Here is a 22,984-nt window from a genome sequence, read left to right on the forward strand (position 1 = left end):
TGAGCATGGACATGGCTCTGGGCTCTGTGAAAGAGGGGCAGGATAAAAATGTAATAAATAAATAAGGCCAAAGGATCCAGCTCTGTTTAGCTTTGATTGTTGCTCACCAAACAGAGGTAGCCATGTTGGTCTGTATCAGCAAACACAACCAAGTGTTTTGTGGTACCCTAAAGATGAACAGAACACATTTATTGCAGCGAAAATTTACATTCCTTCTTGTTGTTTGTTGTAGTACAAATAGTCACCAGAAGACTCCATGTTGCATTCACAAAACAGCTTCCCATGCTCCTTGGTCTAGACCAGGGGTACTAGGCCTTGGGTCCCCAGATGCTGCTGAACTACAACTCCCACCATCCTCGGCCACACTGTGGTGGTTAAGCTTGTAGCGTGGCTAATGTTGTGGCTCCTCTGCTGTGAATCAGGAAGTCCCTGGCTTGAATCTTGTTTCTGCCATGAACTCCCCAGGTGGCTTTAGTCAAGGTAGTGCAATGTAGCAGTTAAAGGGTTAAAGACCGAAGGCCCTGCTCCGCCACAAATCTCTCTGGGTGACCTTGGGCTGGTCACCATGTCTCAGCCTAACCTACCTCACAGGGTTGCTGTAAGGGTGAACTTAAGGTGGGATTAAAATGTAATAATTAAATCAGCCACTCTCTCCCTGCCCTTTATCTGCTCTATGAGGATAACTACCTGGCCAACCTTACAGACTGATTGTAAGATAATGTATGTAGAATCATAGAATTTTAGAGCTAGAAGAGACCTCAGAGGTCTTCTGAGCCAGCATCCTGCTGAGTGTAGGAAATGGCTACATCAGCGTGAAATGTGTTGAACCCTCTAAACCAGGGATTTCAAACTTGTGGCGCACCAGATGTTGTTGAACTACAATGCCCATCATCCCCAGCCACAATAAATTGTAGTTGGGAATGATGGGAGCTGTACCACAGATTGGGAGCCCTTTCTCTGTCTAAAAACCATTCTGATGTTAAGTGCGATTATAGTTCTAACTGAGATGGAGAACAAAGAGGTTCTTTTTCTTTCTGGCTCACATTAGCTGCTGGAGCAGAAGGAACAGAGTAGACCGCGAACTCCTCTCGTTAATCTGGCAATTGCCAATATTTAATAGAAAACTTTCCTAGAAATCTGACCTGCATCCTGATATCCTTGCTCTGGTAGGAAGGGTGACCAATAGCATACCTCCTGTGATACCTCAGCCTATTGGAAAGTGTTTCCTTGCTGGAGATTGCACGGGCTAATTTAGCCTCTGCTTCAGAGATTCCACCTTGTCCAGAACTGATAGACAAAAGGGAGTAACTTTGGAGTGAACTTTTCTGCAGGCCTCTCAAGAACAAAAGTGCAGAACCTTTGATGTTTACAGTCCTCAAGCCTGAGGATATTTGATATGCAAGTCAGGGGTTCCAACCTTGGGTCCACAGATGTTGCTGGACTACAACTCCTATCATCCCCAGCCACAACTGTAGAGGCTGTTGTGGTAGGAGATAATGGGAGTTGTAGTCCAACAACATTGGAGAACCCAAGGTTGGAACCCCTGGTGTAAGTGAATCTGTAGGGAAAGGATGCTGCATAGTCCCTGCTGGCCACATCTATACTTCGCAGATCTCCTTGCTCTGATCTTGCACTTTTAAAGCAAAATCCACTAATGTCAGTGGCCAAGGCTTAGCAAATGGCCAATCTATGTCATGTGGGAGTGCAGAAGAAACCCAGAAAATAGTTGTGTGTACAGAATTCAGTTTCCTGAGAATCTCAGTTCTTGGGGCTATTCTTACAATCACAAAAATCGGGCTAGGAAAATCCTAGCCCAATTTTTGTGATGGTCAGAACCACCAGGCTCGCAGCTGAGCCCGGTGGTTCTGGAGCGGCTAACCCGCTGCTGTAGCCCGCCCCTTAGCCCGGGTTTGTGGAGCAAGCGCTCCGCAAACCCGGGCTATCTGCTCGTGAGTAGCTGCAGTGTGGCTCCGCGCTGCGGCTATTCACGAGTAGACCCCTGGCCGGGATGCTTAAAAGCAGGCTCGGGGGTCTCCCCAGTATGCCCTGCGCACTTGCGCAGGGCATACTGGAGCTTCCGGGGGGCACATGGCCCCCGAGCTCCCCAGCCCCCGCCGGCTCCATCTTGGAGCCAGCCATCGTGTGGGCGGCCGATCCAGCTGCCCAGGGCTCCCTGCCCGATCATGAGCAGGGAGAGCGGGCTTAGCCCGCTTTTCCCACTCAGTGCCCTAAACCGGGTCTCACTGATCATGAGACCCGGTCCCTTTTGTTTTAAAACCAAATTTCTAGCCTTCATGGCTTGAAAGTGTGTGGGTAGTGTCTGCTGAAATCTCAGAAGGCATAGAGAAGGATGAATAAAGCGTTTGGTGGTTGGGAGTGAGGTTTCTGTGTCTTTGTGACCAATGTGACCAGAATAAATAGCAGCAAAAAAAAAAAAAAAATGTAGAAGAGAAACTCTGTGAGCTTGCATAATATATATTCAGGTTGCAGAACTCTTGGTGCTGAATGTCACTTTGTTTTTAGTGCAGAATACATTCAACTCTGCCCATAACCAGTTTCTGCACAGTGCAGTTATGCCAGTACACAGTGCCTTGATCGTTCTTCACTGAGATCTAATTCATCTTCTGCCTTTGGATTCCTCCATGCTCTGTACTTTTGGGCACTTCTTGGTAGTTTTGTTTTGATATTGCTTTAGCGCTTATTGCTGTACCAACACTGATATACAGTATTACAAAGTAGTTGTAATTTCCCAGGTCTTCTGCCTAGGTTGATTCTGTTAAGTGCCTGGCTAGGCTCTTTTATGTGAACTGAGGCCAGCCATGCAGATGCCAGAAAGACACTATGCCAGTGTATGGTTCTTGGCCTGGATGATGCGGAGAGGAAGGGCACGTTCGAGAAGCAGCATGGGATAGAGAGGGTGAGTTGTATGGGAGGAAGAAGGTACTTTTTACACATTATGTTAAATGTGTAGGAAAGTGAGATTGTGAGTGCTAGCTCTACTCCCAATCTCCCTGTGTTCATCTTAACAGGTGCATAGATCCCATGTGTGTGCAGCTTTTTTCATTTCAACAGAAGCCCTGTGAAAGCAAGGCTCCCTTTTGCATGGGAAGAGCCCAACATGTATAGGATCTACATCAGGACTGCTTAACTCCCCCCCCCCAGATGTTTTTGGACTACAACTCCCATAATCCCCAGTCACAGTGGCAAATTATGGGAATTGTAGGTCAACCAACATCTGCAGGAGGACCAAAGTAGAGCATCCCTGATCTATACACACACTAACCTGAACGTGTGTAGGGGGAAAGGGTAGTACATGTGAGGTGTTCAGTGTTATGTGTGATGCTATGTGATCATGTGGTCATCAGCATGTGGTCATCAGTGGTGCAGTTAGGATTGATCTGCTTTGGCCCAGTGAATTATGAGCCAGCGTGGTGTAGTGGTTAGAGTGCTGGACTAGGACCAGGGAGACCCGAGTTCAAATCCCCATTCAGCCATAAAACTAGCTGGGTGACTCTGGGCCAGTCACTTCTCTCTCAGCCTAACCTACTTCACAGGGTTGTTGTGAGGAGAAACTTAAGAATGTAGAACACCACCCTGGGCTTCTTGGAGGAAGAGCAGGATATAAAATGTAGATGATGATGATGATGATCAGGGAGCAATTAATGTGGATGAAGCTAAGGAGGTGTTGACCTGCTCAGTGCCCAAGCTGCTCTGAGCTTACTTAAGGAGAGTATACCAATAGTCCATTCCACCCACCTGCCACCGATACAAAGTCTGTCTGGATGCAGACTACCAAGGAAGGAAAATGGAGAAAGGAGTGTATCTTGAGAGGAAATTGTGTTTCACCTTTCAGCATGGCATGCTGTGCCAGGGGTTCTGAGGCAGAAGTAACAGAGGCTGAACCCATAAAAAAAGGACTTCCCTCCCCATCATCACCCCACCCATACCTCCCACTGGGGGAGATGGGATGGATAAAATGCAGGCCAGAAGGCATGAGCAAAGTCACTCCTTCCCAGTGATTCACCCTTTGGGAGGAAGGCAGAGCAAGGCAGTGCTATGGGAAAGGGAGAGGCAGGGGATTTCCTGATAATGGGAAGGGTTCTTAGGGAAGGCATTTGTTGTCTTACTAGGATAAAAGGGTTGGGTTCTCCCTGAGTCTTAATTCAGACTGCTGACAAAAGGGTGCCAGACTGTTTGAAGACCAACTGTCTAGAGAAGGAGATGAGATGTTAAGTTTGGAGAAGGGGAGGGAATTCAGTTGTGGGGATTCCAGGGCAAGCAGGGCAAGGAGGTTTGTGGGGGAACCGCATGGGAGGTAAGGTGGACTCCTTTTATGTTTAGAAGAAGGGACAAACATACGTCAAAGAACGAATCAAATGTTGGGGATATTTTTTAAAGAAAGAAGTGTTAAAATCTATATCCTAATACTGGTCTGTATTCCACTCCACCCCTAATTTGCAGAGAGAATGTGATGCTTCCCTGTGTCTTAGAAAGCAGGAAGTTGGTAGAGCTGCAGAGAAATAATGGCCAAAAAGATCAAAAAAGAAGAGTGTGAAGTGACTGAGGGAAGCCAGTATGACAATACCACGTGCCATGCTGATCATCTGTTTGGGAGGGATTGGACTGAGCAATGCCAAATTCTCCTAATAGATTATCCCAAGGGAAGAAATTGTATGTCTGGACTTGAATTGTCCCCTTTGCTTAGCAGGGCCCACCCTGGTTTGTATTTGAATGGGGGACTACATGTATGAGCACTGTAAGATATTCCCCTCAGAGGATGGAGCTGCTCTGGGAAGAGCAGAAGGTTCCAAGTTCCCACCCTGGTATCTCCAAGACAGGGCTGAGAGAGACTCCTACCTGTAACCTTGGAGAAGCTGCTGCCAGTCTGTGTAGACAAAACTGAGCTAGATGGGCCAATGGTCTGACTCGTTATATGGCAGCTTCCCATACCTATGGGAAGGTTCCTATAGGAGGAACATGGACACGGTGTTCCTACCCCACAGCCTAACATTGCATGTTGGAGAAAAGGTGTGTTTGGACTCAGTCCAGGCACCCACAAGCAAATCAGTACATTGTCAGTGCTGCTATAGAAAGCACTGTCACCGTGATGTCCATCTGTTTGACAGGTTTTGGGAATCTCTAGTGTAAAAACAAAAATCTGTATGGGATTGGGATGTCCCCATATGGGGTTGGGATGCCCATTAACTGCTTACCCAAATGCTGCCAGCTTGCTGCCTATTATTTGACCGCTAACAAAATAGCCATCTTTAGGACTGGTAGGATGTGTGTGAAAGGAGGGCATGCAGAGGGCCAGTTTCAGAGGCGGGTGTTAGATATTAATTTGCTGCACTGATTTCCCCAAGTGCCATGCATTACTTCCCCCTTTGGAGTGCAGCCATTCTCTCCTATGGGAGGAAGGAAAGGGTACACCTTGGAGTAGGGCCAAAGCCCAGCCCTGAGGAGCCCAAGGCATGGAGGCTATTCCCATGACCAGGTGGAATCAGGCTAAGGGAGCCTAGCCTGGTTTCTCCCGGCCGTGGGGTGCAACGGGAGTCATGTGGTTCCTGGCAGCAAGCCTCCAAGAATACCCTTCCCCTTAAACAAAGTTAGAAGATCCCCACCGGGACGCTAAAACAAGCCTCCCAGCCTTGGGGGTCTCCCCAGGATGCCCCATGTACTCACACAGGGACTTCCGGGGGCCAGGGGGCCCCTAATCCCGGCTGCCCCAGCCGGCTCTGTGACTGCGCTGGTAATCGTGTGGGTGGCCAATCCGGCCACCCAGGGACGGCTCCCTGCTCGTCTGTGGGGAGAGCCCAGTTAGGTTCTCCACACTGCCCTTGTGGAGAGCCCCAGAGAACCAAGCTAAGTTCTGTGGCCTGGTCATGTTAGAGCAGGTGGCAGCTCAGCACTGCAGTGCTATCAGGATGTTCTCTGGTAGCCAAAGAGGGGAGGGGGAGGGGGGACCTTTTTGCCCTTCGGGTCCACACACCCTTAGAAACGGGCATCCCTACAACCATGACATTGTGATCAGACTTCAGGCATTTACAGTTGTCATGTATGCAGCCTTTGACTTTATTTTAAAAGGGTTTTGTAACTGTTTGTGCTGTCTCTGGGGTTCTGGGATGAAAGCCAAGAAGAATTGTTCAAATTCCTTGGTCATTCACAGTCATTTAAGTTTGCATAACATTGTTATGAAAAGTAATCATTACAATTGTGTTTCACTGTTTCCATACAAGAATTAGCTAGTGTGTTTTTGTAACTGGTAGAAGCCTCTCCTTGCTAGTCACATAAATGTCATATCTAGCCATTCATTTGGCAAGCTAATTGACCAACCCTACTCCTATGGTTTATCAAGGAGATAAACCATAGGAGAGCTGGGAGCATAGGAGATAAACCAAGGAGAGCTGGGATTGGGAGTGGATGGGATTGGCATATAGTGTGGCGGGGGAAGGGGAGGGATGGTATTTTTGAAATGTTGTTGGAGCCTATGGCAGGGCTTGACAAATCCCAGGCGCCAGGGGTCTATGGCACCTAGAATTTCAGCCATGGCGCCTAGACTCGGATATTCAGCTGTAATAAAATCTTGATTTGTCTCAGACAGCCTTGTTTCTCTTCTAAGCGTGTTACTTGTAAAGGGGATAAAGAGAAGCCCATTAACCTCCCCTCTACAATGTCCGTCACGAAGTCTGGTAATCTTGTCAAGTATTCATTGTCTGGCTCCTAAATATTTGGGCTGGTTCTTAGATCCCAGTTAAACTTGACCTATGAAGTAGGGTGGGATGTATAAATGAATGAATGAATGAATGAATGAATAAAAGTTCAATCCAATTGAAGTTAAGCCCTTTTAAATTCAGTTTATTTTCCCAGGAGAGAATAAAGCACATGCATAAACTTTCCCACTGAAATAAATTAAAAATTGAAAGTGCTTTACTATGGTTGGATTGTGCCCTTTGATTCTGTAACTGTTGAAAGATTTGGCTAGTCTACTGCAAAAAGAAAAGGCAAGTTTTATCTCCTCCATCCTTATTTAAAACATTCTTCTTCTCAGTATCCCACGGCCCACCCATCAGGGGCGTAGGGCACTCACTGATGGCTGCAGAACAGACTCTTACCTGTGGTCCCCTCCTCTGTATTGGTATGTGTGCAAGCGTGCGTCAGCCACACCCCCTGCTTATGATGACATATGCAAGGGGCGTGGCCACGAGTGGCAAGATAGGCTGCGCTGCCCTTCTGCTGCTTCTAGTTGATGCTTCGTTCATGCGCTGATTGGGTCAGGTGCATTCTTTCTCTGCCTTGCTCTGAGAGATCAGAGATGCTCCCAACCTAAATGGCATGTGAACCTAAATGGCATGTGAATGGTATGCTACCTGGAAGCTGCATAAGGGCAGCCCTGTCTGTCTTGACACTATTGCCTAAGGCGCAGGGAGAGCAAGGGACGGATGAATGTCTGGCAGCCTCCCAGAGGTGTGGGGTAAAGTAGCAAGCCTCTGGTGGCTCCCAGAAGTGCTTGGGGTGGCGGCAGTGGCCTGAGGACGCTTGTCCCCCATGTGCTCAATGGTAGCCACACACCCGCTGCCCACTGGCAATAGATCTTCAATACGGCAGCGGTTTGTGAGCTGTTAAACTCATAAAGGTGAGAAACATGGTGTTGAACTCATTCATGAAAGCTCAGCATACCTGCCAACATGTCTGTGTTTTCCCATTCAGGTGAATGGGAAAATAGGGACATGTTGGCAGGTATGGGAGGATGTTGAATCATGGGTGCCCATTCGGTGCATGCATATCCCTCCCATAGGCACGTGAAACATGCCATCCTGATCCATGGTTCTAGCCTCTGCTCTTATCATTTTGGACCCACTGCCTGTTCTGGAGGAGTTGTACATGATCAGAAGAGGTCAATGTCTAAAACGAGCCTGTTTCCATCTGACTTGGAGAGAGGCTGCAATGACACTCTTTGTGGCCTTGAGCAGCAGTGGTATCTGTTACAGGCTGGGCAAATGTTAACAGGTAGAGTGACAGGCCTGGGAGGTTGCCAGTGTCCCTGCGATGGTGGTGGCAGAGGCCAGCCTGTCACAAACTCGGATTCCTGGGCTCCTTCTGTCCTAATTTGTCCTATTAATTTTTTGGGGGACCATTCTGAGTACATTTTCCTCCTCCTGTCAGCCATTGTGCCTGTCTTTTGTCCTAAGGAGGGCTAATAACTGTTTGGGAAGGGGGATTTCAGTCAGAATAATGGCGCAGGGGGGGATGAGTTTCCTCCTCTTCCCCCAGCATTGCTGCTCCAATTAAAACTGGAGCCTCACATGGCTATGTTATTGATTTTTTAAAAAGAATACCAGGAGATAAGAACACAGATTTCCTGTCACCTTGCCTCTCTTTTGGCCCGCATAGGTATATATTCCCTGCTCCAAAAACAGGAGGAGAGGGGACGGGAGCCACAGATGTTGCAGAGATACATGCCTGTGGGGCAGAATTATGAGTTACTGTTTGTTTGGGCTTCTTTCCCACTTCATTCACCGTTGTCTGGGTACGTTACACATATATTTAGGGTGAAGACAGATGTAGTGTCTTTTTGATCGGTCACAGCAGACTTGTCAACCTGCAGTATGAGCCTGGCTTTGGAGCTGGTGGCACATACAGGGCCACCAGCAAGTCCGAACACTGGATCCGTGAGCAAGTCAGCCCTTCAGAATGTCTCTGCTCTTGTGCATAAAGCAAGATGGCCCACTTCTTTCACATTTATTTTATATAAGGCACATATGCATTGTATGAACACCTTTATGTTCACCCCCTACCAGCTCCAATAGATCTGTGTGTGTGCACATGCATATGTGTGTTTGGCGATAGGACCTAACCAATAGGCACTCATTACTACCCAATGTGATGTCATTGGTTTGGCATAATATCATTGTGCAGATGCAGGAACTGGCAGAGGCAGCCATGAGGATAGGAACATAGGAAGCTGCCATATACAGAGTCAGACCATTGGTCCATCTCACTCAGTATTGTCTACACAGACTGGCAGCAGCTTCTCCAAGGTTGCAGGCAGGAATCTCTCTCAGCCCTATCTTGGAGATGCCAGGGAGGGGACTTGGAACCTTCTGCTCTTCCCAGAGTGGCTCCATCCCCTGAGGGGAATATCTCACAGTGCTCACACTTCTAGTCTCCCATTCATATGCAACCAGGGCGGACCCTGCTTAGCTGAGGGGACAAGTCATGCTTGCTGCCACAAGACCAGCTCTCCTCCTCTAAGCAGCCACCACTGGCATTTTGGGTGTTATTAGGAATAGGAGATCTGGCCCACATCTCATTTCCCTCAGCCATGCCGCATCTTCTAATTGCAGCTATATTTTTATTTGCCCTTCCTTTCTACCTGCGGAATCCCCACCCTCCAGGCCCACCTCCTTAGCAGTGCCTTTCCAGAACATCCTTGGCTACCTTTACTGGATCTGCCAATGCCATGGCTCCCCCTCTACTGATGTGTCAGTTTTTCCTTGGCCTCTCCCGACAGGCAGCCCTAGTGTGAGGCAAGGTGAGGCAGAAGAATGTGGCTGTCATTCAGGGCAGCAGGGCTGGTGACTGGTCTTATCTATGGGGCACAATCCACCAGGAAGTTTTCCTGCGCAAGCCTCATCAAAGTAAATGAGAGCTGCTCCGCAAGGTTGCGCCCACGTCACCCTTTGGATTGTTGGTCTCAAGCAGTGAATGCCTTGGGCCAGCTCTGCTTCACCTGATCATCCCTCTCTTGTGCATGTAATAGAAATGGTAAGCTTTCTGGCCTGGGAGGCCTGTTACCTCTATATTCTGTACACCTCCTAGCACCACACTGTTGAGTATAGTGTTAAGTAGTAGTAGTAGTAGCAGCAGCAGCAGCAACAGCAGGGCACCTGCTTGCCATTATCCCATAATGCATCTCTGCATCTTCCCAGTCCTCCAGGGTGATGATTTCACACGGCCAGCCCTGCAAAGGGATCAATAGCCACCTCCAAAGTCACCTTTGCAGAGCGGTGCCGACTGCAGTGACAGCTCTCTCCCTGGAGCACCCCCCACCACCACAAGCTGACTCTGCAACCTCGCAGTGACATAGCAACTTCCCTGATCTCCCCCACTACCCCTCCCACAGCAAGAAGGGGCTGGATTTTGTGTCATCAAGGTGTCCGTCCATGAAAGTAAATGACGTTCACTGTTTACATAAGGACCTTTTAAAAACAGTAGTGATTTCCTCCCCCTGCCCCTTGCTTTTTTTGCACAATTCTGGTTGTTTTGCCATTCTTTCCTTAAGCAGTAGGAAGTTCAGAGCAGCTTTTGCAGAGTCAGGGTCCCTTGGAGAAGAAAGCGCCAAAGACTTAAGCACATAAGAAATGTCGTGCTTGGTCAGATCAAAGGCCCTTCTAGGCTAGTGCTCTTTCTTCAGTGGCTGCCATTCAGATGGCCTAGGGAAGTGCATATGCAGGTCAAGAAGTGATAGCCCTTTCCTGCTGTTTGGCCCCAGCGTCTGGCAATCAGAGGTACACAGCATCTGACCAGGGAAGTTGCATTCCGAGCAGTCCTGGCTAATGGCCAGTGACAGATAACTTCATGGAGGTTAAGTCTAATCCTTCTTAAAATTCACGGATGCTGGAGGCCTTCACAACATCCTGTAGCAATTAGGACTGTCGACTCGTGAGAAGAATTTCACGTGATAAATGATCCGTTTTCACTGTGATTAATCAGTTAAATTTAAATAAAAGTGTACATCATCAAAACCTTTCTGAGATTTTAAAGGATGTTTAAGACAACTTGCATATTTAATAAGCAAAAGCAAACACCCAGCGTTAGAAGGAAAGACCATCTTTAGCAATAAATAAAAATAAATCTTTACTATTTTTCCCTTCATGCCCTAATATAACACACCAGAACCAAAATAACCTCAATACCTTGTGTACCCTTAATGTGCAGCCCAAGCAGTTCAACTGATTGAATTTTACAGAACTAATAGCAACCAGTGCCCAAGCATCATTTCTGTGGACCCAGTACAAACTTGTAACCTGCTCCCCACCCACATCCCCTCCCCCTTCCCTTATCTGTTCTGAAAAATTAGAAGATTGATTGGTGTCCTTTAGCTTCTATCAGTTCCCTTTATTTAAGCTCCTTGCATTTCTGGTTGACTGATTTTTATTTATCATCAGACATGGCAGTATCGAATGTATGCATATTAATTATACACAAGTAACAAATGCCCTTTAGACCCTGATTTCTGTTCCTGGGATCTAATGTCGATTCTTCCATGCAGTCTGGAGACCAGAGGCCTAACGTTTCCTCACCTGAGTTCTGAGGCCTGTAAATCCTCTCAGCAGCACTGACTACCCATGGGATCTCAACATCCCTGAGATCTCAACATCCCTCATGATTACGGTGCTTGTCGCTCCCTCCTGCTGCCACACCCTGTTGGCTTCTCCTGCCTGTGCATAGGAAATGACAGCAGGAATTAAGAAATCCTGGGACGCAGTTTCTGAAAGAGCAGGTCACATAAGGAAATAAGCACACGTTTGTCTCTCAGACTATAAGAAGCAGGTCGTGGGGCCAGTTTGGATGATACTGTTTCTGCCAGCCCAGCCCTTTGTGATAGGGAAGTGAGCACTTCATGAGCATGCACGTCTGCTCCGAGTATGCCAGGGTGCCATTCCATAATCATGTGGGGATGCAGTCTTCTCTACACACCCCACAAATACAACTTTAGCAGAGTATTTGGACAAACCACACCACTGTGCGATTAAAGAACAGCATGTTGGGAGAGGGAAGGTCGTATGTGCTCATAGAGCGTTCGCTCTCTTATCAGGTGAGGCAGGACTGGGAGATGACAAGGGCCGAATTTAGACATAACACAGAATCAGGACCCCCGATTCTGCTCTCCCCCCCCCCCCGCGCCCATATGCTAACCTGTCTGAATTCAGACATAAGTGCTGGCCTCCTGCCAGGCTTCCTCCTTTGATTGATGGACAGCCACGGCAGCCAATCAGGATGGAGAGAGGGAGGAGCTTCCTTCCCTCAATTCCGATTCCAGGGAAGGCTGCCTCCAGTTCTGCATCCGAACATAAATGGAGGCAGCCGCAAACCAGAGGCCCAAGCAGCGAACCTCACTTCAAACTGGGGGTTCAAATTGGAGTTGCTTGAGTGAACCCTTGCTTTGAGTTTGGGTCCAAACTGCGGTTTCTGCACTCGGACATGCGGTCACACAAACCCCAGCCACGTGTGTGGCCATAGTGTCCAAACCGGCCTTTAAAAGTTCCCGGTACAAGCAGAAGCCCTCTTCAGATGTTCAAACAAAGGGGATGCTGTACTTGATTACAGTGCCCAGAGCTACACTGTTCTGAAGGAGGGCTTGGACCAGCAGTTCACTACTCCAAACGTGACTTGTGCTGTTCTATCACTGCTTCTTATTAGTTCGCAAGCAGGTCTCACAAGATCGTATGAAAGTGAGACACCCCACGTAAGATTCTGGGAAATCGGTTGACATACACAGTTATTTCATCTCTATCCCACCCTAACCCTTTAAAGAGTCCCAGGTGGTGCAGATGGTTCTCCGCCTCCCCATTTTATCTGTGTAGGAACCCTGGTGAAATAGGTTAGATTGAGAGAAACTCGCTTCGTGAGCTACAGGGGTGAACAGGGATTTGAACCCAAGTCTCCGCAGCCCTAGTCTGATTAGTCTAATCAGCACACGGTACATTCTCAAACATGATTTGCAATGTAGACTCAGAGGCTGTGCACACGGCCTCACTGTGGAGGGTGGGCGGGCTGTGGGGAAGGGAGGAGCTCACCTGCCTGCCCTGACAGACGAGCAGCTGCCATTCTCCCCTCTGCCACATTGCGTGCCCACGCGAGTGGCAGTGCGGTGGAGGGAGATGCTGGCAGCAGGAGGACTCCCCCTGCCCCCGCCACATCCCAGGGCGCCCCAAGGCACGAGCGTGGCGGCTGCTTTTGTTAGAGCAGCTGCCGTGCTTGGCAGAGCTGCTCCTTCCCCCAGCTCGCTGCCGGAAATAGTGGCAGGCAGGGGGGATGCTGTTAAACCCAGCGGCAGTCACCCAGGCGATTGCCAGCTGAGGTTAAGCGAATGGTTTGCTTAACCTCAGCTAAACAGTGGGTTAAAAACCCGGGCTTGGTGCGTGGGCAGCACCGGGATCGGGATTGATGCCGGCAGTTCACACATGCAGCCTAGCCTGGGCTGGGCACCCCTGTAGCCTGGGTTAGCCTGTGCGTGTGAATACCCTTTCAGTGTTTTTCTTATGGTGATGGTGTTTCATTTGCGGCAGAGACCTCTGAACATGGATAAAGTGCCCCCTTTCAGCTTGTATTTGGGCCCTGGTTGCAAAGAATTGCATAATTTGTTTGTATGAAGTACTTGCTTTTGTTGGTTTAAGTTAAGTGCCGGTCAGTTTCATTTGATAGTCCAGAATGTGAACAGAAGCTTCTCTTTCTTGCTTTCTTCACCTTGCTCCTGTTTGTTTAGATCTCTGTTGTGTATCTACTTGGGGCAAAGTCATATGTGCATTTTGATTACTCTTAATGGAACTGGCCCAGGGGTGTTTGGTCAGCACCCGCAATGTTCGGGCTGTGTGGGGAATTAGGGGTCAGCTCCACCAGTTTTAATTTGTGCAAGCATTTGGAATCGAGAAATGGCTGGATTTGAGACAAGGATATAGTTTCAAAATTAAAAGGGAGAATTTATTTGAGGGGATACAGGGAAAGAATTGTGGTTACAGTAATACAAATACGTTACTAAGCAAATTAACTACAATGAGGCATTTCTAACTTAAAGAGTAATTAAGTACATTTCCAAAATATACCAGCTGCAATGAGGCGTTTTAGCTTAAGGTCTAATTATTTTATTTATTTATTTATTTGATTTATTTAATTTGTATACCATCCTTCCAAAATGGCTCAGGGCGGTTTACAATTAAAACAAACCACTAAAACAGTAAAGAGCTAAAACAAATTAAAAAACAATATAACAATTAACAATTTAAAAACATTTTTAAAACAACAATTAAACAATTACAATGATTAAAAACCACAAAATCAGGTTTTGAATTTTAAAATAGACCAGATATTAAAAACCCCAAAATTTAGGAAGCTGAGAAAGCTTGAGTGACAAGATGGGTTTTCAGGTGTTTTTTGAAAATTGCCAGAGATGGGGAGGATCGTATCTCAGCAGGAAGCGCATTCCACAATCTCGGGGCAGCAGCCGAGAAGGCCCGTCTCTGTGTAGCCACCAAACGAGTTGGCGGCAACTGGAGATGGACCTCCTCAAGTGACCTCAATGGGCGGTGGGGCTCATAACGAAGAAGACACTCTCTAAGATACCCAGGGCCTAAGCCGTTTAGGGCTTTATACGTTATAACTAGCACTTTGTATTTTGTCCGGAAACCTGTTGGCAGCCAGTGTAACTCCATCAGTAAAGGAGTAACATGGTCTCTCCGAGATGACCCAGAGACCAAACTGGCTGCCGCGTTCTGAACCAACTGAAGTTTCCGGACTACGTACAAAGGCAGCCCCACGTAGAGCGCATTATAGAAGTCAAGTCTGGAGGTTACCAACAGATGTACCACTCTTTTGAGGTCATTGATCTCGAGAAACGGGTGCAGCTGGCATATCAGCCGGAGCTGATAGAAAGCACCCCTGGCCACCGCCTCAACCTGAGAAACCAGGGAGAGGTGTGAATCCAGAAGTACTCCCAGACTGCGAACCTGTTCCTTTTGGGGAAGTGTGACCCCCATCTAGAACAGGTAGATCAAAATTGTCTCTAGATTTCTGACCCCGCACAATAAGTACCTCGATCTTATCTGGATCCAGCTTCTCCCTCATCCAGCCCATTACTGCTCCCAGGCAGGCATTTAGGGAGGATATGCCAGCTCCTGAAGAAGTTGACATTAAGAAGTTCATTCCCAGGCGGGCAAGAGAAAAGAGGCTTGATAGATAAATGTAGAAGGGACTGGATTTTAGAAAGGAGATCAGAGATAGTTTCGGTGCCAGGGGAGGGAAGAAGGCTCATATTCACCAAATCTGGACAACGAGACTTCTGGACTGCAGAATCTCACTCCTCAGCATGATGGGAAGCAGGAGGGGTGTAGAGTTTAATGGGGGAGAGGTGCCCACGAGAAAGATTTCTCTGTGGGTCCAGCTTTCTATGGGTGCAAGACAAGCTGGATGGATTGGCAGAAGGACCGATCCAGATAGTGGTTTCAAGCCCTTTTCAGGATGCAGAAGGGCAAAAGGAGTGCCCATTAGAGTTAGGGATGTGCACCGGACCGTTCCGGGGCCATGATAGAGGCCTCCGAACCCGTCAGGATCGGGGCCGGTCTGGTGGTCTGGAGGGGGTGGGGTATGGAGCTTTAAGGGGGGGGAGGTAGTACTTACCCCTCCCGCCGCTTTTCCCCCTCTGGCGCTAGACTTTTTGCAAAGTTTCTGGGGCGGCAGCGTTCCTCCCTGCCGCCCCTGCCCCCATCATTGCCTGGCAAGCAAGGAAGTTGAGTGTACGCATGCGCCTGTTGCGGCGCGCGGCAGCGACAATGGGCGCACGTGTGCCGCAATGGGTGCATGCATATACTCAACTTCTTTGTTTGCCGGGCAATGACGGGGGCGGGGGCAGCAGGGAGGAACGCTGCCGCCCCAGAAACTTTGCAAAAAGTCAAGCACCGGAGGGGTAAAAGCGGCAGGAGGGGTAAGTACTACCCCCCGCCCTTAAAGCTCCATACCCCCCAGTGCCGGACCGCGCCTCTGTGGTTCCGTGCACATCCCTAATTGGAGTCCCAAGTATAGCATACAAGGGAGCACAGAGATTTCTGGATGGAATCCCAAGGAGAGTGCTACTACAACTCATGGCCTTTGTGGCTGAGGATGATGGGGATTGTAGTCCAACAACATCTGGGGGCCGAAGGTTAAGAAACCCTGTTCCAAAACATGCCTTGGGGGCATATTCCTACTGTCATGCTTTGTTGTCTAGAATTGTCCAGGTGGACCTGCGCAGAATGCATTCTTACTGGTGGTTCTTCCTGGGTGTGACAATGTGGGGTTTGCCTTCTGTATGCAAGGCTGACCCTGTATGCAAGGAAAATCAGAGTATGCAGGTGTGTGAAAGAATATCTGTGCTGGGAAGGACTCTCCAATAATCCTATCAATAATTTCTTTTTCTTTCTTTTTTGATTTTTTTTTGTTTATTACAAAATAAAAATAGCATATATACATCTCTTGAACTTCCAGATATTATAATCCAATTGTAAGTAACAATCCAAAAATTATAAGTAACAATCCAAGATTCAACTCCCCTCCTTTGCCAGCTCTCCCCCAACTCTCTCACTCACATCAGATATTGCAGAGAAGAATGAATTAATTAAACTCATATGCAAGAAAAAACAAATCTTGGGTGTGGATATTGACCAGATGCTGTATTAAAATATTTAAAAAGGTTCCCAATATAGAGCAAATAATTCATCTGAGTTATTCCTTAGATAAGCTGTGATCTTAGCCATAGAGGCATATTCCCATAACTTTAATAACCATTCATCCAAGGTCGGGACTGCCTATCAATTATTTCAATGGGTACACCTCTAGGTCTACATCATGGACTCATCTCCTTTGTGATGTGGAGAACATCACTTCACCCACTAATCTAATTTCTCCCTGCTTGGCATGATTAGCTCGTTAAGGTGCTGTTATCTCCTGTGAAAGGAGGGAGGGGGAGCAAGGTGGTTCACTCTAAGTTTAGAGTGTCCTTGGGAGTTAACTGGCTATAGTTAACTCTGGAGTCTACTTAGCTGGAACCCCCTGACTAGGAAGGAGGCGGGAGTGTGGATCTAATCCCCGTTCCAATTTGCTTGGTTCGCATCCAGATCTAGGGGCAACTACCTCATTACCACTAAGTGACTTGTCCCCATGTGTGCTATAAACCGGGAGCTCACATTGCGGTGCAGCTCCTGAGCATATCCAAAGTGCAATCTCCAAGCCTGGAGATGCAACTGCAAACAAGGAGGCTTCTGGAAGCCAGGCAGAATAAGTGTGGCTGGTAACATGACTGCAACATTTATTTTTATTTTGAATATTTATATAGCACTTTTCAACAAGACAAAGTGCTTTGTGTAGCAAAAGGAATGAGAAGGTATCCCAAAGGGGATGGCACAGCCTAGAAAGAAACACAAGGGATACACCAGCAACAACTGCTGGAGAGTTGCTATGCTGGGCTGAATAGGGACAGGTGCTCTCCCCCTGTTAAATTTAAGAGAGTTACCCCTTTAAAAGGTGCCTCTTTGCCCAGTTAGCAGGTGTTAATATCAAGCAATTTCAACATCAAACAGAGGCTAACATCGAGTGATGACTTGAGCATGTGAAACAGCTGTCAAAGATCAGACCCCACAAACAAAGTTTTTTATACCAGCCCCCATTGAGGCAATGTACACATTCAACTTCAAGTCATTGGCAAACCAAGCTGTGTACACACATGTGTGACTCTGTCTGCAATTCATCCTTCTTTATCTAAACTGCTCCGACTCCTTGGGCTATGTTCAGGCAGCAGCTTCTCCTGTTCCTTGTTGGGTGCCATAGCGACTGGGGAGATCAAAAACACTAAAGCAGCATGCTCAGTGCACAAAATGACAACAGTAAAAGAATGGGCCCTTTATGGTGCCTTTGTGTAAGGCTTTTGTTCATACAAATGTGCATGTTGAAAAAGGAGTGAGGCGGAGAACAGCAGCCAGCAAAGGGACCCATCGCTCAGTGGCAGATCACCTGTTTTGCATAGTTAAGGACTCTGGTGCACTCTCAGACATCTCTGGTTAATAGAGTTCAAGTATCATGACTGGGAAGAACTCCTGTCTGGGATCCTAGAGAGCCACTGGACTGACTGACATGCCAGGGCCGCCCCATGGGCTATCAGAAATGTACCGTAGGCTCTCTCACTCCATCTCTATCTCCTTTCCTTGTTCCACTTCCTGATTCACCTTAATTAACCATAGCTAGCCACAAGAGCCAACTTGGTTAAATTGTGTTTACTGCTAATCATAGTTTGCCTCCAAACCTGAATCAGAGACCACAAGTTGAGTTGCATGAGCTGCCAGCATATCCCCATGGCTTGTCTGTGAGACCTGAAGTGCACCTTTGTTGTGTAGTATTGAGTTGGATATGGACCACTGGTCTAACTTGGTATATCCATAGGCAGAATCAGTGCTGGGCACGGCCTTAACTAGCGAAGGCCACAAGCCCAAACCCCAAGTTACTCCTTTTAGCAGCTGCAGTCAAACAACCACACTATACAGGCAAATGTTCCCCCATTTACTTGCAGCTAAGGTTTTGCCAGAAACTAGAGAACTTACATGGACATCCAGAACAGATAATAAGAAGTTTCTTCATTTAATGAACATTTAATTAGGATGACAAGTTAAGGGAGAAGAGCTGGTCTTGTGGTAGCAAGCATGAATTGTCCCTTTGCTAAGCAGGGCCTGCCCTGGTTTGCATTTGAATGGGAGACTACATGTGTGAGCACTGTAAGATATTTCCCTTAGGAGATGGGGAAGGTTCCCTGCCTGGCATCTCCAAGACAGGGCTGAGAGAGACTCCTGCCTGCAACCATGGGGGAGACACTGCCAGTCTGTGAAGGCAATACTGCACTATATAGACCAGTGGTCTGACTTGGTACAGGTGAACCCCATTATCCACAGGGGTTCCATTCTCCGCTATAACTGTGGATAACAGAACCGGCATAACATAACATAACAGGGCATTAAGGCACTGGGAATTTGGGGTGGGGCTAGGTTCCTGGAGTCTGAAAAAATGGGCAAAAATCGGCAGAAAATGGCAAAAACAAAAAAGAGGGAAGTGCTCTGCAGGTCTCCAGGTGTCCAGGAATGCCCCCCCCCAAGTCCCAGTTCCCCCATTTTTCCCATGAAAAAGCTCAGAAAAAAATGTTTGTTTTTAAACGATCCACAAAATGCCTCATTTTCTGAAAATGGTGGCTGGAAATGATCTCGGAGGTCATTTCCAGCCCCCCTGAAACCACAGATATGTGCAGTTATACATAAGTCGGGTGTCAATTACCCGAGCACAGATATGCAGAACCATGGGTGTCAGGTCAGCGAATAACAAGGTTGGTCTGTATAAGGCAGCTTCCTATGTCCCTATGAGGCTCTTCACATGAGCAGTGTGAAGAGCCTTAAGGGGGTTTGCGGGGAGAGCGGGTTTGACCTGCACTCTCCGCAGATGATCTCTCAGACATCCCTGGGCGGCCGGATTGGCTACTCAGACAATTACCGGCTCCATCACGGAGCTGGTGTGAGCGGCGGGGTTTGGGGGCCTCCTGGCCCCCAGAAGTCTCTGACTTCCTGCATTCTGGGGAACCTATCGATAGCGTTCGGGGGGCTACTCGTGAGTCAGTGCGGCACAAAGCTGCACCACACTGACGCACAATCACTTAACCCGCTTTTCGGGCACCCTTGCACCCAAAACCTGGGTTAAGAGGCAAGCTACCCAGGAGGGTTTGCCGCGGAGCTGCTGTCAGGAGCTGTGCGGCTCCCGTTGGTTCTCATGCATAGCTTTAAAAAGTTGGTTCTCATACATGGCTTCCTGAGCCCATTTTTAGCCGCACATGAGAATAGCCTCTATGTTACATTTTTGTTAGGTGGATTCCCTTTGCTTTTAAACTACTTTTTCGTTTCTTGTATGACACTGCTCCCTTTTTGTTCATTCAGCTGAGGGCACTTGGTTGTGAAAATGGGTCAGGATTAGTTGTCCAATCAGATATTGGTAATTGTGTCTCAGATCATGCCTCCTGTGGCTTGAAGTGGTGGCTTCTCTAGGTCAGATATTTTGCCTCCCTCACAGAACTACAATTCCCAGAGTACTTTGAGGAAGAAAGCTGTGCTGGTGAACTGCTCGGGTTGACGTTCTCAATACAGATGTGCTCTCTGAGGTGATGCTTGGGTCTGGTTTCCATGCCCTCCTGCCCCCACAAAGATACACACACTGAAGCGGTTCTCACAACCAGGGGAAATCAGTTCCTGGCATGGCTCCCGGCAGCAGACTGACAAAACCATCCCTCCCTTAAACAGGGTTAGCGGAGTGAAAGCCCGAGCTCCGCTAGCCGCATTTGGGGGATCGTGTGCTACACGGCAACACATGAGGAGACTCCCACCGGGAGGCCTGCAAGCAGTCTCCCGAGCTTGGGGGTCTCTCCAGGATGCCCCGCGTGCTCCGATCCCCGCATCCCCCTCTGGCTCTTTGATGGAGCCGGCAATTGTGTGGGCAGCCAATCCGGCTGCCCAGAGAGGAGGCGGGGATCGTCTGCAGGGAGGGAAGTGCTTTCGGGCTTCCTCCCCACAGACGGCGGAAACCTCCTGCAGCGATCGTGAGGATCGCTCCACTGAATTGTAACTTGATTGCACTCCTGTAGTAGTTTAGTAGTATAGAGTAGTGATAGCGGGAAGGGCCTCAGTGCAAATGAAGCATGTCATGCAGAAGGCCCCATCTTACATATTAGATTATTCTGGGGCGCTTCCCAGATTAACCCCGACAACATTTTCACAATGTCTCTCCTAAGTGTGCTTCCGTACTTCCTGTGTTGTGACACCGCAGTCCCTATGCTGCCAGCAGGGTGCCGTTCACTTTTCGGATGCCTTGTTTAGGATTTTATTGGTGTGATTTAGTGCTATAACGTCATATGTCTGTTGCATAAAAGTAGCTGTATTTCCCATTGTAGGGAAATTTCCCCATTGTAGATTCTGAGGATCATTTTCAATTTGATCCTGCCAAGCCAAAGCACTTTACCACAGTTATAGCAGGCAATCTGGAAAGTACCTGGGTGTACTATCTGTGACAGCATGGTAGGCAGAGCTTACTTTCTCAGATCCACGAGAGCCATTGCTTGTCATAGTTATGTAGTGGCCTATGTAGACCTTACTTAACTCTTTTGTAAGGCAACTGCATCTTGGAAGACGCTCACGACTGGACTTGAACCCAAGACTTACGTCCCACATCAAGACCACACTTGTCTCTCATCAGTGAGAACTGAGCAACAGGAGAATTGCATGGTGCAGCAATTCTGGACTGTACCATTTTGGACTGCAGATGAGGAACTGCATATTGAACGTTTCTCTATGTGATGGCAGGGCAGGGGTGGGGGGCGCTCCTTGAATATGGAAAGGTAGCATATCAAGGAAAAGACCAGGCTCAAATCCTTTCCCTTGATGTGCCAGTTTTCAGAGTTTGGGTTGTAGGGATGTACTGAAGTGCAATTTGGCTGTCCAAATGGCAGGCACCACCCTCTAAAATCAAGGGCTTACAAAGCCCCTTTAAAGTGGAGGAGTACCTGCTCCTCCGCCTCTCCCCGCCATCTCGGCACTCCCCCCAGCTGTTCCCGCGTGCTGGCGGGGTGTCTCCCAACTGCCCCTGCGCAGTGCTGGCATGCACATGGCCTCTGCGGAAATGGCCGGCGCGGTGCCACCCACGCAGGGGCAGCTGGGAGACGCCCTGTTGGTGTGCAGGCATAGCTGGGGTCTGCTCCCGGATGGTGACAATAGTGACAAGTGGAGGAGGAGCAGCTACAGACCTGCTCTCCTCCACTTTGAAGGGACTGTGTAAGCCCTCTTACGATCCTTGCTGTCTGTGCAGCTCAGTTTTACCCATTTGTGAAGTCGTTACCTTTGTCTCTAAGACACATCTCTGAGGCTGAGAAACCATTCCCAACCGGGTGTCAAGTGTGCTCTGTTTCTCCCTCCCCCTTTGTGTTCCTCTGTGAATCCTGAACATTCTGGCCAGGCGTGGGATGGTGGGATGAAGTGGGAGCTGTTTAAACAGCTGCCGCACCCTCCTTACCCTCCCCATCCCTGCGGAGGCCTCTGAAGTGGTTCCAGTCTATGCTGCTGAGCCCCAGGGTTTGCTGGGCTGACTCTCTTACTGGCGGGGCTGGGAACAGAGCATGCTCTCTGTCTCTTTCTCTCCCTTTCTCTCTGACATGTGTGCTCAGAGCAGGGCGGCTCCTCTCCTAGGAGGCTGGAGAATTCCTGCCTTCCTAGCACATGCCTGGCCCTGGACCAATCTGCTCATCTCCTTCAGTGACCTTCCATTGCTTGGGAACTTTCAGGAGGGCTGGGAACTTGCAAATGCTTCAAGTGACTTCTCTGGTGTGCCTCCATGCTTTCCCCACTTACATGCACTGGGCTGGAATTGCTAGGATGTAGCACAGGGGTTCCCAACCTGTGCTATTGCAGAAGTTGCTGAACTACAACTCCCATCAGTCCCAGCTATATTTTTTTGAGGCTGGGGATGGTGGGAGTTGTAGTTCAGCAAGGTCTAGAGTACCACAGGTTGGGAGCCACTGATATAGCAGATTCTTTAAAACAGCCTGTGTTTGGTGTGTATGTTAAACCTATCTAGTCACTTTGGTCGAACAGAATCTTAACATGCTTCAGCCTTTGTTTCTGTTGAGGAAAGTGAGGAAGGAGCAGAGCATAGACTCCGCTTTAAGGAAGATTATTACTCTGTGCATTTTTGTATTGACTGGAAGGCTACGTTGGGTACCCCCATTCACCACAGAGTGAATAGTGAGCTCCTCTGGGAATTCACTCTCTATGGCAGCTACTTTTAACCCATGGTGTCTATATTCTGGACAGGGCACGATCAAGTGAGAAAGCTTGGAAGGAATCATGGAAGGTCAACTGCATACAGGGGCATACAGCTAACTGGCATGTCTCTTGGCCAAAGTAGGTATGCCTTGAATCATGTTCTGCTTGCTTTTCTGCCTGTAAATAGTATGCATAGGGACCAGTCCAAATCGGGATCATGGTGGGGGTAGGGCACTTTAATCCTCCACCCCCTGCTGCTGTTTCACATTCACATTCTATTTGCTTTGGGGTGAGGGTGGGGAGATGGTTCTCTTGGTTTCAAGAGGAATCCCCTGTCCCAGAGCAATTAGCATGCATGGGGGCACGGCAGGATAAGGTAAAGTCCCCTTAGCCCTCAC

The 22,984-nt window shown here is 48.4% G+C and overlaps 1 protein-coding gene across 9 annotated transcripts in view; it reads left to right on the forward strand.

Annotated features, from left to right (window-relative positions):
* The window catches only part of ZNF385A (zinc finger protein 385A), a 243,799-nt gene that overhangs the window by 157,949 nt on the left and 62,866 nt on the right, over window positions 1-22,984 (forward strand). The window contains exon 2 of one of the 9 annotated variants that reach the window (XM_053296660.1): window positions 22,635-22,724. The exons of the other annotated variants lie outside the window; for them this stretch is intronic. The gene's annotated coding sequence lies outside the window, so the exon portion shown is untranslated. The remainder of the gene's footprint in view (window positions 1-22,634; window positions 22,725-22,984) is intronic. 9 annotated transcript variants of the gene reach the window in all.

This window comes from Hemicordylus capensis, chromosome 2 (genome assembly GCF_027244095.1).
Source record: "Hemicordylus capensis ecotype Gifberg chromosome 2, rHemCap1.1.pri, whole genome shotgun sequence".
Taxonomy (NCBI): Eukaryota; Metazoa; Chordata; class Lepidosauria; order Squamata; family Cordylidae; genus Hemicordylus; species Hemicordylus capensis.